Source organism: Piliocolobus tephrosceles, chromosome 3 (assembly GCF_002776525.5).
Source record: "Piliocolobus tephrosceles isolate RC106 chromosome 3, ASM277652v3, whole genome shotgun sequence".
Lineage (NCBI taxonomy): Eukaryota > Metazoa > Chordata > Mammalia > Primates > Cercopithecidae > Piliocolobus > Piliocolobus tephrosceles.
In genome coordinates this window covers 151,660,604-151,678,827 of record NC_045436.1, presented here as the reverse complement: position 1 = coordinate 151,678,827, position 18,224 = coordinate 151,660,604, and positions in this window count along the sequence as shown.

Here is an 18,224-nt window from a genome sequence, read left to right as displayed (position 1 = left end):
TTTTTTTTTTTTTTTTTTTTTTTTTGTATTGCTTTAGTAGAGACGGGGTTTCATCATGTTAGCCAGGATGGTCTGGATCTCCTGACCTTGTGATCCGCCCGTCTCGGCCTCCCAAACTGCTGGGATTTACAGGCATGAGCCACCGCACCTGGTCTACTTTACTCCTTTTTAATGACTACCTAAAATTCAATTGTATGGATATAACCCATTGTCTTTCCATTCATCTGCTGATGGACATTTGTTGTGTTTCTACCTTTCGGCTATTTAGAATAGTGCTGCTATAATCACTCATACAAGTATTTGTTTAAATACCTGTTTTCAATTTTGGGGGGCTATATACGTAGGAATAGAATTTCTGGCTCATAGATAATTCTATGTTTAACTTTTTGAGCCACTGCCAAACTGTTTTCCAAAGAGACTGTGACAGTTTACATGCCAGTCACCAATAATGATGGGTATTATTTTTTCACATCTTTGCCAATTACTGCTATTTTTCATTAAATAATTATAGCCATGAATGTGAAGTGGTATCTCATTGTGGTTTTGATTTCCATTATTCTACTAAACAATGATGTTGAGCATCTTTTTATGTGTTTGTTAGTATTTGCATAATTTCTTTGGAGAAATGTTTATTCAAATCTTTCACTCATTTTTAAATTGAATTGTCTGCTCTTTTGTTTTCAAGCTGTAAGAGTTCTTTTGTTGTTGAGTTGTAAGAGTTCTTTACATATTCTGGATATTAGACACTTATCAGGTATATAATTTTCAAATATTTCTTTCATTTCAAAGGTTGACTTCTTACATCCTTGATATAATCTTTGATGCAGTTTTTTTTAATTTTTATGAAGTCTAATTTAATTTTTATGAAGTTGTATATTTTTAGCTGTTACAATTAGTTCTTTGATCTATTTTGAATTGATTTGTCTGTTTACTGTGGGACAGGCATCCATCTTCAATATTTTACATGTAGATATACAGTTGATCAAACAGCATTTGTTGAAGAGATTCTCCTTTCCCCATTGGCTGGTCTTCGCATCCATGTTAAAAATCAGCTGAACACAAGGCATGGGATTATGTTTGGCCTCTCAATTCTATTACATTGTTCTATATGTCTATTATTACACCGACACCCTACTGTTATATTACAGTAGCTTTGTAGTAAGCTTTGAAATTGGAAAGTGTTAGTCCTCCAATTTTGATTTTTCTTCAACATTGCTGTGTGTATTGTGGATCTCTTACAGATCAGCTTTTCTAAATCTGCAATAACAACAAAATAACATTTCAATATTTCCGCTGAGATTGCATTGTGTCTTCTGATCACTTTGGGTAGTATTTCCATTTTATCAATATTAAGTCTTCTAATACATGAACACAACATGTTTTTCTATGAGATATCATTTTTAATAACTCTTTGTCAGCCATTAACATCTATGTATCATAGGCCACAGCCATATCATATCCTTGTAACTAACAGGAAACCTTGGAGATTAAGTTCAGCTCTTGCTGCCCTGAAAGTTTCAGTGTTAAGTTATAACGAAGGAATTTAAAATTAATATTGAGGAATTGAGTAATTGGCATGTCTGCTACACCTCATTATGATCAAACTGATGTAGAACTCAGTTTCAAGTTTCATAATCATGTTTTTGAATGCATTAAAAATTAATACTTTTTTTAAATGAAATTATCTAAAATTGTAGAAAGCTAAGAACCACTCCCTGAAGAGCTGTGGCTGTTACTAGAGCCCCTACACATGGGTCTCATGTCATGAAAGCTAGCTTCTCAGAGTCAACAATTTCAAGAGACAGGAAGTAGGTTTAGCCCTGCAAACTGATATAGCATCAATTCTGACACATTATACTGGTCAAAGGACTCATAAAGTCTACACGTATGGCAGATCGAGAGAAAGAGGGCCCACTGCTAGATGAGAGGAGTATGAAAATATTTGTAGCTGTATGTAGACCAATAAAATCTGCTCCTGAGCCACAAATTATTTACATTCCTGACACATACAGAATACCCCGTTTCTAGTACTCTAAAATGTTTAACCCATTAGTCGAACAGGATTAGGCTTAAGATCCAAGATCTCATCATATAAATCAAGTTTAGGAATGAATTATATTTCAGGGGCAGTTATTGTTAGCTGTAAAGATCCATGAACTAAAGAGACAAGGTATCTGCCTATTGTTAGCTGTAAAGATCTGTAAACTAAAGAGACAAGTTATCTGCCTCGAATTATTCTGAAGAATTAATATAGGAAAAAAGAGTCTAGTCATAGATGTAATATTACTGAAAGTTATTTCATACTTTAAGAATCTTTTATAGAAAGAGCCTAGAAATGAGAAAGTTTCGTTTTCAAATTCAGAATTTTCTGCTTTTTATTATTTCTCCTAAATGCTACTCAAAACTGCAACGATTCTTTTTAAAATTTATCTGTCTTTCCCTGTGTGATATCATAGAGAGCTAGTAAAAGTCAGATGTCACTTTCTATGTTGTTCCTAAAAAATCTCTCCTGCTAAATTGGCTGCTTAATTAGACAGTCTTTATATTTTCCATATTCCCACAGGTGACATTGTTGCCAAATTCGCCCATACTACATGAAAGTTATACCTTTCCTCTAGCATTCGACATCTTCTTACTGTCTTTCCAGTCATTATGCATTATTGAGGACCTCCTAGCTTTCACACACAGTCTTCCCAAAACCCTTCCAGCCTCTGCTTGCTGCCTAGCTTGAAAGCCAATGTCATATATCTTAAGTTTTTGGTATGTAGTACTTCACTTCTATGTACCAAATTTCTGTTTCAGTTTTATATTGCTAGGTCATAAACTACCTTATAACTTAGTGGCTTAAACCTGCCATTTTATTTTGTGGATCATAAATTTGGGGAAATTTTGGCTAGAATATTTTCCTCTAAACTCTAGTGTAAAGTGGGCTGGCTAGGGCTGAAGGATTTACTTTCTGGGTCACTTTCTTACTCACATGTCTGGCACCGAGGTTAGGGATGCTAGTAGCCAGTTAGTAGTTGATGCTGGGACCTGTTAACCACAGTGCCTATATGTGGTTTCTCCATATGCCTTGGGTTTCTCCAAGTACTGTGGCTGGGTCCCAAAGGGAATACAACTACAAGCAAATATTTTCAGACAAGATGTAGAAGCACTCAGTGCCTTAGGGTCTCAGCCCAGAAATAGGTACAAATTGATTCTACCATACTCTATTCTTAGAAAGTCACAGATCTTGCCCAGATTCAAGGGAATGGGAAATAATATACCCCTCCTTTAAATAGAAGGTATGTCCAAGAATTTGTAGTCGTCTTTTATCTTTAATATATCACTGGCAACATTTGTTGAAGTTGAATATGTGTATATCTCTTAACCCAACAAGTTTTTACTTCCAGTATATTTCAGTAAGCATATATTCAACATACATGTGTATATATGTTCCCCAAAGACAAGTATTCTCACAATAGCACTATTTTTAACTTTCTAAAAACAAAAACACTTAGATGAATATTAACAATAAAATTGATAAATTTCTGTATCATAACACAGAGCTATAAAATACAGAATTGAACACTGAATAATCTGCAATTATACAGATATATATGAAGAAAAATTACAGGCATAATGTTAGATGAGATGTCAGGACAAAAGATTACATACTCTCTCATTCCATTTATATAAAGTTAAAAAAAAGACAAACTGAATCTATTGGGTGAAATATTGATATGAGTCATGAATCAGTCTTCTGTGATGTTGGGAATATTCAGTGTCTTGGTCTTTTTTTTCTGTTTTGTTTGGGATAATATGTACATTTTTCTTTTTGTGTATTCTACAACAATAATTATTTCCTAAAATAAGATAAAATTATGATTTCATATTTGTTTCCTATGATGCTCTGACAAATTATCACAAACTTAACAGACTAAAACAGCCCAAATTTATTATCTTATAGTTCTGAAGGTCAGAAGTATAAAATGGGTCTTACTGAGCTCATATCAATGTGGCCACGGTTGCATTCCTTCTGGAGACTCTAGGGAAAAATTAGCTTTTTTGCTTTATTCACCTTCTAGAGTCCATCAGCATTCTTTGGTTCATGGCCTTCTTCTGTCTTCAAAGACAGCATTATAACATCTTCAGATCTCTCTTTGATTGTGAGTCTAATGCATTGTGATCAAACTGGGTCCACAAAAATAGGGTAGTCTACCTATCTCAGGTCTCTTAACTTAATCACATTTACAAAGTCCCTTCTGCTATGTAAGGAAACATATACACAGGTTCTAGGGATTAGAACATAGACATCTTTACCTCAACATAATAAAAGCCATATATGACACACCCATGGCTAGTATCATACTGAATGGGGAAAATTGAATGAAAAGAATGCCCACTGTCATCACTGTTATTCAACATAGTACTGGAAGTCCTAGCTAGAGCATCAGACAAGACAAAGATGTAAAAGTCATCCAAATTGAAAAGGAAGAAGTCAAATGATCCCTGTTTTCAGATAATATGATCTTATATTTGGAAAAAAATCTAATGACTCCACAAGAAAACTATAAAAATTCAGTAAAGTGGCAGGATACAAAATAAACACACCTCAATAAGGACATTTCTATATGCCGAAAGTGAACAATACAAAAAAAGAAACTTTAAAAGCCATTCTGTTTACAGTAGCCACACGTAAAATTAAATAACCAAAGATGTGAAAGATCTCTATAATAAATCAAATAATTGAAAATATTAATAATTAAAGTTTATTAAAATAATAAAAATATTAATATCTTTAAAAATTTATTATCAATAATAAAATTTATAAGATAATAAAATATTAATAATTTAAAATAGTAATTATTAATATTAATAATTAATGAAAATATTTTGATTGATAAATTACAACAAAGGAGTGAAAGATGTCTATAATAGAAACCATAAAACACTTTTGAAGAGAACACCAAAATAATAGAATAAATATTCAGTGTTCATGGATTAGAAGACTCAATATTAAAATGTCCATACTACCCAAAGCAATCTACAGATTCAATGTAATCCCTATCAAAATACCAATAACAGTCTTTACAAAAATAGAGAAAACAATCCTAACATTCATGTGGAACCACAAAGCACCAAGAATAGCTAAAGCTATCCTAAGCAAAAATAATAAAACTGGAGAAATTACTTTATATTTCTTGACTTTAAATTATACTACAAAGCTTTAGTAATGAAAACAACATGGCACTGGCAAAAAAATAGACACACAGCCCAAAGTAACAGAATAGAGAAACCAGAAACAAATCCATACACCTACAGTAAACTCATTTTCAACAAAGGTACCAGTAGGGAAATGATAGTCTCTTCAATAAATGGCTCTAGGAAAACCAGACATCCATATGCAGAAGAATGTACCCCTGTCTTTTGCCATATACATAAATCAAATAAAAAAGGATGAAAGACTTCAATCTAAGACCTCAAGCTGTAAAACTACTAAACAAATTAAAGAAAGACTCTAGGACATTAGGTAAGAGTTTCTTGAGCAATACCCCACAAGCACAGGTAACTAAAGCAAAAATGGACAAAAGCGATCATATCAAGTTAAAAAGCTTCTGAACAGCAAAGGATAAATCAACAAAGTGAAGTGACACCCCACAGGATGAGAGAAAATATTTTCAAACTACCCATCTGACAAGGGATTAATAACTAGAGTATATAAGGAGCTCAAACAACTGTGTAGGAAAAAATCGAATAATCCAAGCAAAAGATGGGTAAAAGATTTTTCAAAAGAAGACATACAAATAGCAAACAGGCATATGAAAAAGTGTTCAACATCACTGACCATTACATAATGCAAATCTAAACTACACTGAGGTATCATCTCACCCCTGTTCAAGTGAATTATATCAAAAAAAACCAGGAGATAACAAATGCTGGTGAGAATATAGAGAAAAGGACACCCGCATACACCATTGATGTGAATGCAAATTAGTACAACTTTAGAGAACAATTTGGAGGTTCCTCCAAAAACTAAAACTGGAGATATCATGTGATCTAGCAATCCAAGTACTGCGTACATACCCAAAAGAAAAAAAAAATTCAGTATATCAAAGAGATATCTGCACCCCTATGTTTGTTGCAGCACTGTTTACAATAGCTAAGATTTGGAAACAACCTAAGTGTCCACCAACAGATGAATGGATAAAGAAAATGCGGTACATATACTAAATAGAGTACTATTTAGCCGTAAAAAAGAATGAGATCCAGTCATTTGCAACAACATAGATAGAACTGGAGATGATTATGTTAGGCAAATTAAGTCAGGCACAGAAAGACAAACATTACATTTTCTCGTTAATTTTTGGAATCCAAAAATTAAGACATTTGAACTCATGGATATAGTAGAAGTATGGTTACCAGAGGCTGAGAAGGGTAGTGAGGAAAAAGCAGTGAGGTGGAGATGGCTAATATGTGCAAAAAACAGTTAGAAAAACTGAATAATATCTCTTATTTGACACAATAAGGTGACTGTAGTCACTAATTACTTAACTATACATTTTAAAATAATACAACTCAGTGGATAAATGCATGAGAGATGTATATCCTATTCTTCATAATGGGCTTATTTCACATTGCAGGCCTATATCAAAAAACCTCATGTACCCCATAAATATATTCACCCACTATGTACCCACGAAAATTGAAAATAAATAAATTTATTAAAATAATGGATTTTGTCTTCAGAGAATCTTGTCAGAGTATCTATAATGTTATAAAAGAATTTCAAGAAAGATGTTTCCTAAGTTTTCTATGTTCCAATATCACCTCTGAATTTCTGACCCAACCCAGAACACAATTCCAGTATTTTCCAATTCAAATAAACTTTGCAGGATTGTGATATCATTATGAACAGTTTATGATCTCAGGGCCTTAACCAAAGCAGTGTTCTTTTTGCTCACAATGTATGTCAGCAGCAGTTATCTGGAACTGTTCCAGCCACTGAAGTCAACTATGGTTTTGTTTCATTCTGTTTGGCACTACCCCATGAATTTTCTTTATTCAAAGATTCAGACTAAAGCAGAAACCACTTTAAAACATGCTGTTCTTTTTAGAAGAGTACCATTCAAAACATAAAATGACTCAAAGTTTCCACTTAGGATAGGCATGCATCACTTCTGCTCAAATCCCATTGGGTAAGTAAGCCATATGGACCAACCATAGCTCAAAGAGTTAAAGTAATATAGTTCCCCTGCAGGAGAACTCTGGCACTTCGTACAATAAACTCTCGCCTCAGGGAAGGCCTATTCTGCATCATTTCCTTTTATTTTGAATTTTAAAAATTCCCCTTATTTCTTCTTGTAATCAATTATAATGTTATAATTTATAATAATATGATAAATTCCCTCCATATACATGAGTCTTTGTTTCTTACAAAGAAATGTAACCAAATTAAATAATAATACTTGAGTTTATCAGATGCATAATTCATTATATATACCTATACCCACTAAGTAGTGTTTGATATCTACTAAATGTTCAATAATAGCTATACAACTTACACTAATTGCCAGAGACAAATCATTCATTTTCTCTTAATAAAACCAAAATGAAAGGAATCTTATTATATTAGTTTGAATAAATAGGAATTGAAGTTTTAGAAGTTTAATTGTGTCCAAGATTATACAGCTAGAGAATTACAGAGACAGGATTTGAACGCAGGCAATCTGACTCAAAAACCATGCATGGAACTGAACTTTATGAATTCAATTGAAATAAGGAATATCATGTTTAATTAGGATGTGGCAATCTTCAATGATACATATTACTTCAATTTCTAGGTTGTACATTTAATTACAAAACGTTATTGAAAATTAAATCTTCAAGGAATTTTTAGATAATAGTTACATATACCAACTTATAAATTGTATATTCTCTTGCAGATGCTTTTAATGTGACAGTTTTTACAACTATAGAAATGTAGGTCGATTTTTTTGCAAATATGCCCACAATAAATTATTCTTTACCAGCATTCATACTGATTTCTAATTAACTCTATTTTCCCATCAAGAAATGTTTCTACTCCTGAATTCAGGATTGAGAAATAAAATTAATCAATAGGAATGTTAAATCAACATTTCTAAAAGCAGTGTTATTAGTTCTGTATATAAACAAAAGATTTTAATTAAATGAAAGAAACTCAGGCGTGCACATTGCTATTTTTATGGTTTAGCATCATTGTGGATAGATACTACACAGCAAAATGAACATATCTTCAAAGAAAGGCAATAGGCATTAAATTAAAATAAAATATATCAGTATCTAACATTATAAACTAGGAATAAAAGTCTCAAAAATTTGAATCTATCCGCAGTGCTTATGTTCATATCTTATTTTATATGCAGTAATATCTTTTTATAGTTTTAGTTTAAATTCCATTATAAATTACAGCGTTGTCTTGTTTAAATTTTTCCTCAGCTTAGTAATAATAATAATAATAATAATAATAATAATAATAATAATAATAATAAAATCAGGGTGAAGAACTACTTTTCACAGTCAAAGTCTTCATTTGAAATGTACAAGCAATATTCTGCTTTTCAATAAATACGTTAAAATGGCATTGTAACCATTTTGTTTGATTTTTTTTATTCGGTCATCTATTTGATGACAAAAAAATTCAAAACAGCAATATCAAATATATCCTAAGGGAATTCATTAAATTTCATATAGGTGATATTTGCTAAAGCTTATAAAATTTATTTCAATTATGTGTTCAAAGGATAAATAGTGCTGTTATAAATATTTGGTCTATGTATCTCAAAAAAAATGTCAAATAAATGATGCTTTCTCAAATATAAAGGATACATAAATGTATCTTTCATTTACCAAGTCTACTTATGGGATCTATTTCAAATGTACACCGGTAAAAGCATGAAAAAATGTATACACGAGGGTATTTGTTATAGACCTACTTGTAATAGCAGAAAGCTGATAAAAGCTCAATATTCGTATATAGGGAACTGGTTCAACGACCTGAGAAAATGCATATAATAAAATACTGATACAAGAAATCAGTACTGAGAAATATGTCTTTATTTTATTAAGAAAAGATAATCAGTTTATTTTTAAGTTAAACATAACAATAGTGTGAAATACATTTATTTACTTGTGCTCTTTTGAAGTTCAGAACAATTAACAAATGCTAGTCAAAGAAGCTCACATGTATACAAATACCTGTTTTCTTATTTAAAAAAAAAATCATACAAGGATAACTATAAGATTTTAAAAATATTTCCTATAGGGTAAGAAAGGGAATCTATTGGAGAGGGTATAATTAGAACATAGCCTTCTATGAATGCACATTATATTGTAAATATAATTTTGGAAACACATAAACATTTTATATGATTATACAATTAAATGCAAGAGAAGCAAGTCCTAACCATTTAAACTGAAGCAAATGAAACTATGTATACAGGTATATAGTGGAAGTATTCCAAGTGATAATAAGGCACAATAATTTGATTGTGCATCCTAGTGAAACATACCATTAGGATAAAAACATATTAAAAACAATGTTTACATTAGTATAATTGCTCTTTTTTGATGAATTTGATTATTTATGGTCTCATGATTTTGAGAAGGTTGAGCATGTAGTATGACACAAAACAAACAAGTAGGTTTGTGTAATAAAAAATTAAATTTTTTGATGTGCTGCTGAATTCGGTTTCCCAGTATTTTATTGAGAATTTTTGCATCAATGTTCATTAGGGATGTTGGATTGAAATTTTCTTTTCTGGTTGTGTTTCTGCCAAGTTTTGGTATCAGGATGATGCTGACCTCATAAAATGAGTTAGGAAGGAGTCCCTCTTTTTCTGTTATTCGGAATAATTTCAGAAGGACTGGTACCAGCTCTTCTTTGTACCTCTGGTAGAATTCAACTGTGAATCCGTCTGGTCCTGGGCTTTTTTTGGTTGGTAGGCTGTTAATTACTGCCTCAATTTCAGAACTTGTTATTGTTCTATTCAGGGATTCTACTTCTTCCTGGTTTAGTATTGGGAGGGTGTGCATGTCCAGGAATTTATCCATTCCTACAAACCTGCATGTTTTGTACATGTATCCCAGAACTTAGTAAAATTTAAAGAAATTTAAATTTTAAAAAAATGCAAGAAGGAAAAAACAAATTAAATTCTTTTTGTGTGGAAATACAGAAATAGAAGTATAAGAATGATGAGGTAAATTAGGAGTCACATAATCCTGAAGGTCAATTGGAAATAGAAGTTTAAACTTTGTTTTGTCTGTCTGAACCCATGTCTGGAGTCATTCCAGAAATGTTGGCAGTTAATTCTCACAAGAGTCTGCCCCAAACTGTCGCAAAAATGGGATTGGAATTGATGGAATTCCAAAGAAAGAAGCACTGCATACCAGGGAGATCAGTCTAAAGGATTCATAAGGGGAACTTACATAGTGAGTGCTACAGTGACCCTTGCAATGGACAGACAGGAAAGAGATGTACCTACACATGTCCCCTACAAAGTTTATATGAAAGTTTAAGGAATTTAGGTTGGGGCCAGGGATACTTTTTATTGTTTACCAAAATATTTGATCTTTGAGTATTTTAGACAACAGCCCAAAGAAGTTCATCAGTACATGGAAACGTTCAAGGTCCCTGCTTTGGTTCAAGCTTGAAGGGAAAGACATGCAGCTAGTTGTGTCACAGAGAGGTCAAGGCACTCCTTCCCACAAACATGTATGACTGTCTTTTTTTGTTTGTTTGTTTTTTTGGTAAACATATATCTTCAAGCTCTATTAGTTAAAACCAGCTAGAAACAAGGACCACATATGTAACCATGAACACCCTGCTTTTACAGATTTTCCCAAAAAAGCATTTCCTCTGAAAGGAAGAACGTTTCTAAGAGAAAAGGCTGCTTCATGTCTGAGACAGAAAATGTGTAAGATGATCCTTGAGCATTAAGGGCACCAACAAAGACTGCCAGGATCAAAAGAACTCAAATGCCAATTTGAACACTCTCAAAGACACATTTAGAATAAAGTTTGACCAAATGTCCAGGCACCCTGGGGCCCACTTATGTTTACACAAAAAATTAGCCACCACATTGCCAATTAATACAAATGTGAAACTCTGAAGATCCCAATGAAACAAAGAGAAAAATGGGGACAATTGTGCACAAATGTAGATTTTAAGTTTCTATATATGTTTCACAGCTGGTAGGCAACTGTATAAGAAGAGGGAATTATTTTCCTCTAATTTTCTAGACTTCAGAACTGAGTCTTGAGAGTAATTTGTAGTTTAGGGCTATATGTATTTAGCATAATCTAAATAATGCTTCAAAATGTATTAAGTTGTTACGCACAAATTAGCTTATTTGATTCCTCAGAACAGTGTTACAAAGGGTGAAGCCTATATTTTTCCAGCATCTTTTAAATTAGGAAACAAGGCTCAAAGAGCTTAGTCTAGGGATATATTTTAAAACATATCAAAGTTAAAATGGATATTAAATGTAGACCCTAGTTCACCATTTTATTCACAAATTAAAATTAAGATAATGAAATATCACTTCCCACCAGCAACTCAGCAAAATCTTCAAGAGGATAGGAGGCAGAAAATATTATCATCTATTACTGATAGGAACATATAAATGTCACTGTTTGTTAGAAAGGTAAAGTTTTGCAGTACTTTTGGAAACCACAACAATGTCTTTTAATTAAAACAAAAACAAAAACAAAACAAAAAGAAACATAAGGCCGGGCACGGTGGCTCAAGCCTATAATCCCAGCACTGGGAGACCTAGGCCGGCGGATCACGAGGTCAGGAGATCCAGGCCATCCTGGTTAACATGGTGAAACCCCGTTTCTACTAAAAATACAAAACAAAATTAGCTGGACGTGGTGGCGGGCACCTGTAGTCCCAGCTACTCTGGAGACTGAGTCAGGAGAATGGTGTGAACCCGGGAGGCGGAGCTTGCAGTGAGCCGAGATCGCGCCACTGTACTCCAGCCTACGCGACAGAGCGAGACTCCGTCTCAACAACAACAACAATAACAACAACAACAAATACATAAATACTTAAATCCAGCAATGATACACCTAGAAATTTAGCGAAAGCTAAACATCAGCATATAAGATTTGATGTTCCTACAAAATACCAAAAGATATTGATTACAATATTGTCCATAATGGTTAAAACTGTACAGTAAGAGAAATCAGATCAACATGGGAATGGATATGTATGGTATATTCCCATATTACATATCATAAACCCTTTTAAAATAATGAAATAATGTCATATATTATGGTGAATTCGAACTATGAAATATATACATCTTTTAAAAGAATATAAAAATGATATTGAATCGGATTTTCAGAAACTACTATCGAATAAGACAGTTACAGAAAAGTGAGTATAATAGGATTCCATTTTCTGTAAAAAACATTTTAGGTACCAGGCCCCCGACCCCCGCTCCCCCCTCCCACCGCCATATAATGGATTAGAGTCTTTTAGCATGCTTCAACCACTTGGAAATAACAAGACAGTGCATAAGAATCAATTCTGTGAGCTTTAATTCAACAAGGAAAATGAGAATCCACCAGAATCATGAAGGACACCCCAGATCCTGGGGACAACACCGGCAAAGAGTACCCATGACGGCATCTGACTGACAAAAGTGAGTGAAGCCCTCGCAAGTGAGAGAGGAAGAGAGCCCCTCCCTCTGCTGAACCTTTCCAATAGTAATCCGAGAAACCCTGGACGAAGGAGAGCATTGTGTTTCTCCCAAGCCCTGGAACTAATGCGGGGAGGCTTGGACATGCTGTGAGGAAAAGACACTGGGAAAAGCTGCAGACATTTTCCGTAGACACTGGACAAAAAGCAGGACGCCATTTTTAATCCAGGTGCATACAAAATCTGCCATTCTTTGACAACCCGACGGCATGACTGCATAGGCATTTTAGTTTCGGGCCAGAGATTGGAGTACCCACCCTGGAGTGGGGTAGGGACCTCCACAGCCAGAATTGTTCAAAGTGCCTCAGCAGTGGATGCTGGAATTGAGCTCTCCCCCGTCACAAGTGTGGCGCTGGAGGACAGCTGCTACAGCTTCAATTTCTCCTGGGCAGCAAGACTTGCAGCGAAGGCCAGCTTGGCAACCTGAAACTGGTCTGTGTGTGCCATTGCTGGGAGCCCAAGCCTGCTTCCCTAAAATTGTGGTCCAGTAGTGCCCTCTCTGCTCCATACCCAGGCAGATCTCCAGGCATACGGAGTACCCATTAAGTTGTATCGGCAGCCTAATGCTCTCCACCTTTCCTGTGCAGAGACCCTGGGGCGGAGAGGCTGTCTCTGCTTCATTTCCATTCAAATCTCCGGACATTCAGAGCACCCACTCATCTGTTACAGCAGCTTAAGCCATCCCACCCTTCCTGAGCGTAGAGGAGGGTGGTGCAGTGGGGCTCTCTCCCTTCGCGTTCAGGCAGATGTCTGGGCGTGTGGAGCACCTGCTTGCTTGGTTCAGAAGCCTGAGTTAACCCACCCTTTCTGTGCAGAGATATTGGTGCAGGGGGCCTTCTCTACTCCATGCCCAGGCAAATCTCCAGGCATCTGGAGCACCAATTCTCCTGGTTTAGTAGCTTAGCTCATCCCCCTAAGGATAGAGAACTTGAGGCCGAGGAGATTTTCCAACTCCATTCCGAGGCACACCTCAGGGCCCTTGGTGGCCACCCACTGGATTCTTCCTTGGTGCTGGTCTTTGTACCTGTCATGGGGGAACCTGTAGGCAGACCTGCCTGGTCCAGCTTCAGTCATCATGGCTCCTATCCCTCAGGGGCAGAGCAGGGAGCTCAGATGACTGCTCATGCCACTAAACAGTCCATTGCCTGCAGCAACAGAGCTTCTTCCAATAAATGCGGATCAGGTATATATCTAGCTGCATTGGCCACAGCCAGCTTTCATCCAGAAGTGCCCCGTTTGCTTGTAGGTCACCCTGCACAGCCCAATATGAAACCTGCTGAAATAAGTGCATAGGGCTATAGAAGCAAAGCCAAAAGACCATACTCAGCATTCTTTGCAGTCACACCCAATAGTGATGGGGTAAAAGGGAAAAGGAAAGAAAAATTTCCAATAGTATTATAGAGAAAGAAAAGTATTTTATCCACACAAAAGTAATTACAATAATTTAAAATGCCGACATCTTTAGATGAGAAGAAACCAGTATAAGAATTCTAACACTATGAAAAATCTGAATGTACAGACACCACTGAAGGGTTGCACTAGCCGTCGAACAATAGTCTCTAATCAAAATGAAAACTGAGAAATGACAGATAAAGAATTCAAAACAGATTACAAGGAAGCTTAATTATATCCAAGACAAGGTTGAAAGTCAACACAAGGAAACTTCTAAAGCAGTTCCCAGAATGAAGCAAGAGATAAATATATTAAAAAGAAATCAATTGGAGCTAATGGGATTAAAAAACTCACTCAAAGAATTTCAACGTACAATTGAAACTTTTATAAATAGACTAGAACGAGCAGAAGAAAGGATTTCAGAGCCTGAAAACTGAAAGTCTTTTGAACTAACCCAGTCAAATATAAAGAAAAAATAATTAAAAAAATAAAAACAATGAGAAATATGGTTTTATGTAATGACCAAATCTATGAATTATTGGTATTTCTGAGAGAGAAGGAGAAAAAGTAAACAACCTGGAAAATATGCTTGAGGAAATGATTCAATAAAATGTTTCTAATCTTCCTAGAAATCCAGAGAACACCTGCGAGATACCACACAAAGTGAACATCATGAAGGCATGTAGTCATCAGACAGTCTGTGATCGATGCTAAAGAAAACAATCTTAAAAATACCTAAAAAAAACAGTTAGATCATGTACAGATAGATTCCTATCAGGCTAAGAGCAGACTTCTCAGCAGAGCCTTATAAGCCAGGAGAGATTAGGGGCCTATTTTCAGTAAACTTTAACAAAAGAACCAAGCAAATTCCAACCGAGAATTGTATATTCTGCCAAACTAAGCTTCAAAAGCAAAGGAGAAATAAAATATTTTCCAGAAAAGCAAGCACTAAGGAAATTTGTTACCACTAGACTAACCTTACAAGAGATCCTTAAGGGAGTCCTAAGCAAGGAAGTGAACAAATGACACCTGCTACAACAAAAAATTATGTGAGTATATAGCCCATAGAGCCTGTAAAGCAATCACACAATGAAAACTACAGAACAAACAGCTAATTGTTTTTGATAGGATTAAAACTTCACATATCAATATTAACCTCAAATGTAAATAGCTGAAATGCCCCCACTTAAGAGGCATGGAGTGACAAGCTGGATTAAAACAAGTACCATCTATCTGCTATCTTCAATAGACTTATCTAACAGGTAATGACACCAATAGGATAAAAGTACAGAGTTGGAGAAAGTCCTATCATGCAAACAGAAAACAAAAAAGAGCATGGGTTTTTATTTTTATATCAGATAAAATAGACCTTAAACCAACAATAGTGAAAAAGAACAAAGAAGGGCATTTTATAATCATAAAGGTTTCAATTCAACAAGAAGATTTAACTATCCTAGATATATACACACCCAACATTGGAGCACCCAGATTCATGAAACAAGTACATCTACACCTACAAAGAGACTTAGCCACACAATAATAGTGGGGGACTTCAACACTCCTCTAATAGCATTAGAAAGTTAGACAGATTATCAAGTCAGAAAACTAACAAATTATGGACTTAAACTTGACACTTGATTAATTTAGATCTACAGAATATTCCACCCATCAACCACTGAATCTACATCTTCTCTTCTACATATGGTACATACTCCAAGATTGACCATATATGCAGCCATAAAAAAAGTCTCAGTAAGTGAAAAAAAAATTAAAATCACACCGTCCTCTTGAACCACAGTGGACTAAACGTGGAAATCAAAATCAAGAAGGTCTCTAAACAAAATAATTACATGGAAATTAAATCACTTGCTCCTGAATGACTTTTGGGTAAACAATGAAATTAAGGTAAAAATAAAAAAAACTTCTTTGAAATAAATGGAAACAGAGAGACTCAACATACCAAAATCTCTGTGATGCAGCTAAAGCAACCTTAAAAGGAAAGTTTGTGGCACTAAATACCTACATTGGAAGGTTAGAAAGATTTCAAATTAATGATCTAACGTCACTTCTACAGGAACCAGAAAATCAAGAACAAACTAAACGCAAATCTAGCAGCAGAAAAGAAGAAACTATGATCAGAATGAAACTGAGCCCTCATGGAAATAAAGATGGCAACAATAGAAATTGAGAGGTACTTCAGTGGAGAAGTAGGGAGAGAGGCAAGGATTGAAAAATTAACTATTGGGTATTATGTTCAGTACCTGGGTGATGGGATCCTTCATATCCCAAGTCACAGCATTATGAAACATACCCAGGAAACAAACTTGCACATGTTCTCTCTGAATCTAAAATAAAAGTTTGGAAAAAAGTAAAGAAATACTAACAAATGAATCTCCTTATTCATGTGCATGTATTTATGGGTTCATATACACCCATGAATTCATATATACATTTGTGTATTGTATGAATACCAGGAAAAGATGAAAAGATTGATCACTAGGTAATGAATAATACCAGAAATAGGTGGAGCTGATTGGTGGTGATAAGGGAGAAGGCAGGAGAGCAGAACAAATTTAAAAAAGGAAAAGATGGGTGGCAACTAAAATAATGTATATGTTTATGCTTATATATATGTAAAATTAAAAATATGTCCATATATTGGAATTAAAGTTCAAATAATATAATTTAAACTATAAATAAATATTGCCCTTAATATTATATTTTCTAATTCCAAAAAAAATCCCAATCGACACTAATGTAAAAAAGAAATGAATGTTTTTCTTTAAAAACATGTATTTTAAAATAAGATAGTCTTATGAACAGATTAAACTATTCTAGTTAGTCTTTCACTATTTCTCTTTTTGGGATCTCACAAAATAGCATTTCCTTTTTCGTAAAAGAAAGTTTATTAATATTAATAACCTATCAGTTATGTAAAATTATACACTTTGCTTCTTTGAAAATTCTACTTCATATTTTTCTATTTTTTTAATGGCTTTCAGATTAATTTGAAGCAAGATTGAGGAAGGTTATTTTAGGCACAACTCCATAGCTTTAATTGCAACATTTATCATATGAGAACTCTAGCTGCCAAGAATGTGTTGGCACTAGGCAAATGTATAGCTTGTCCACAGGGATTTTATTATCCAACATCAAGGAATGTCTGTAACACAGTGGTCATTGTCACTGAGAGCTTCCTCTAGGCAGTAGAATAACAAGCTTGAAAAGAGAATACACAGAAATTTAATTTAATTAAAAATAATCTTTTAGTATGGTACATGTTTTGTACAATCCTTTTATAATGGATTCCCATATATAAATATCAATACACTAAGTCACCAGAGTCTTCAAATCATTGTTATTATAGAATGTAAAAATCCTTAAGAATATCAACATTATTATGAGTAATAATATTGCTCATATCATTAGTTTTAAAAACAATTATCTAAGACTTTACTGCTCATTTTAAATTTTAAGGACATAAATGGATTGTGTTACACCTATGATTACTCCTAAAATGTGTTTTCTGCATTATAAACTAATGAACAAATTTTAAAAATGAATATATAATTTATTTCAATCAAATTTCTACAAGAAGAGTAAAAGTCTTCCATAAAGTTTGTCTATAATATAGAATAAAAAAGATATTTTCATAGCTGTGTTATAATTGTGAGATGAGTTGTTCACTGCCAATGATAATGCAAAGTTTGTTTTTTTTAAAGTTCTAGATAACAGAAATTAATTGATTCAGTTTGTAAAGTAAAATATCTTCCCTTAAAATATGTACAGATATGTAGTAAACTACAAAGAAACTTTCCTACTTGCTTCAATAAGAATATGCTTTTTCGAATGGGAAAAAAAAATCTTTCTACTGGAAAGCATATGCCAATTCATTTCACCTATACTCTACCTTTTTTTTTTTTTTTTTTCTGAGAAAAGACGTTAACAACTCTTGTGAATATGTAATATGAAGATTATTAGTTATGGGAATCTCTACAGAAGATACAAGAAGAGAAATTTATTGTCAACAATCAGCTTACCAGTTATGAATGGACATTGTCTCTAGTTACCTTTTTCCATAAAAAGAGCCAGTATAGTGTTTGTG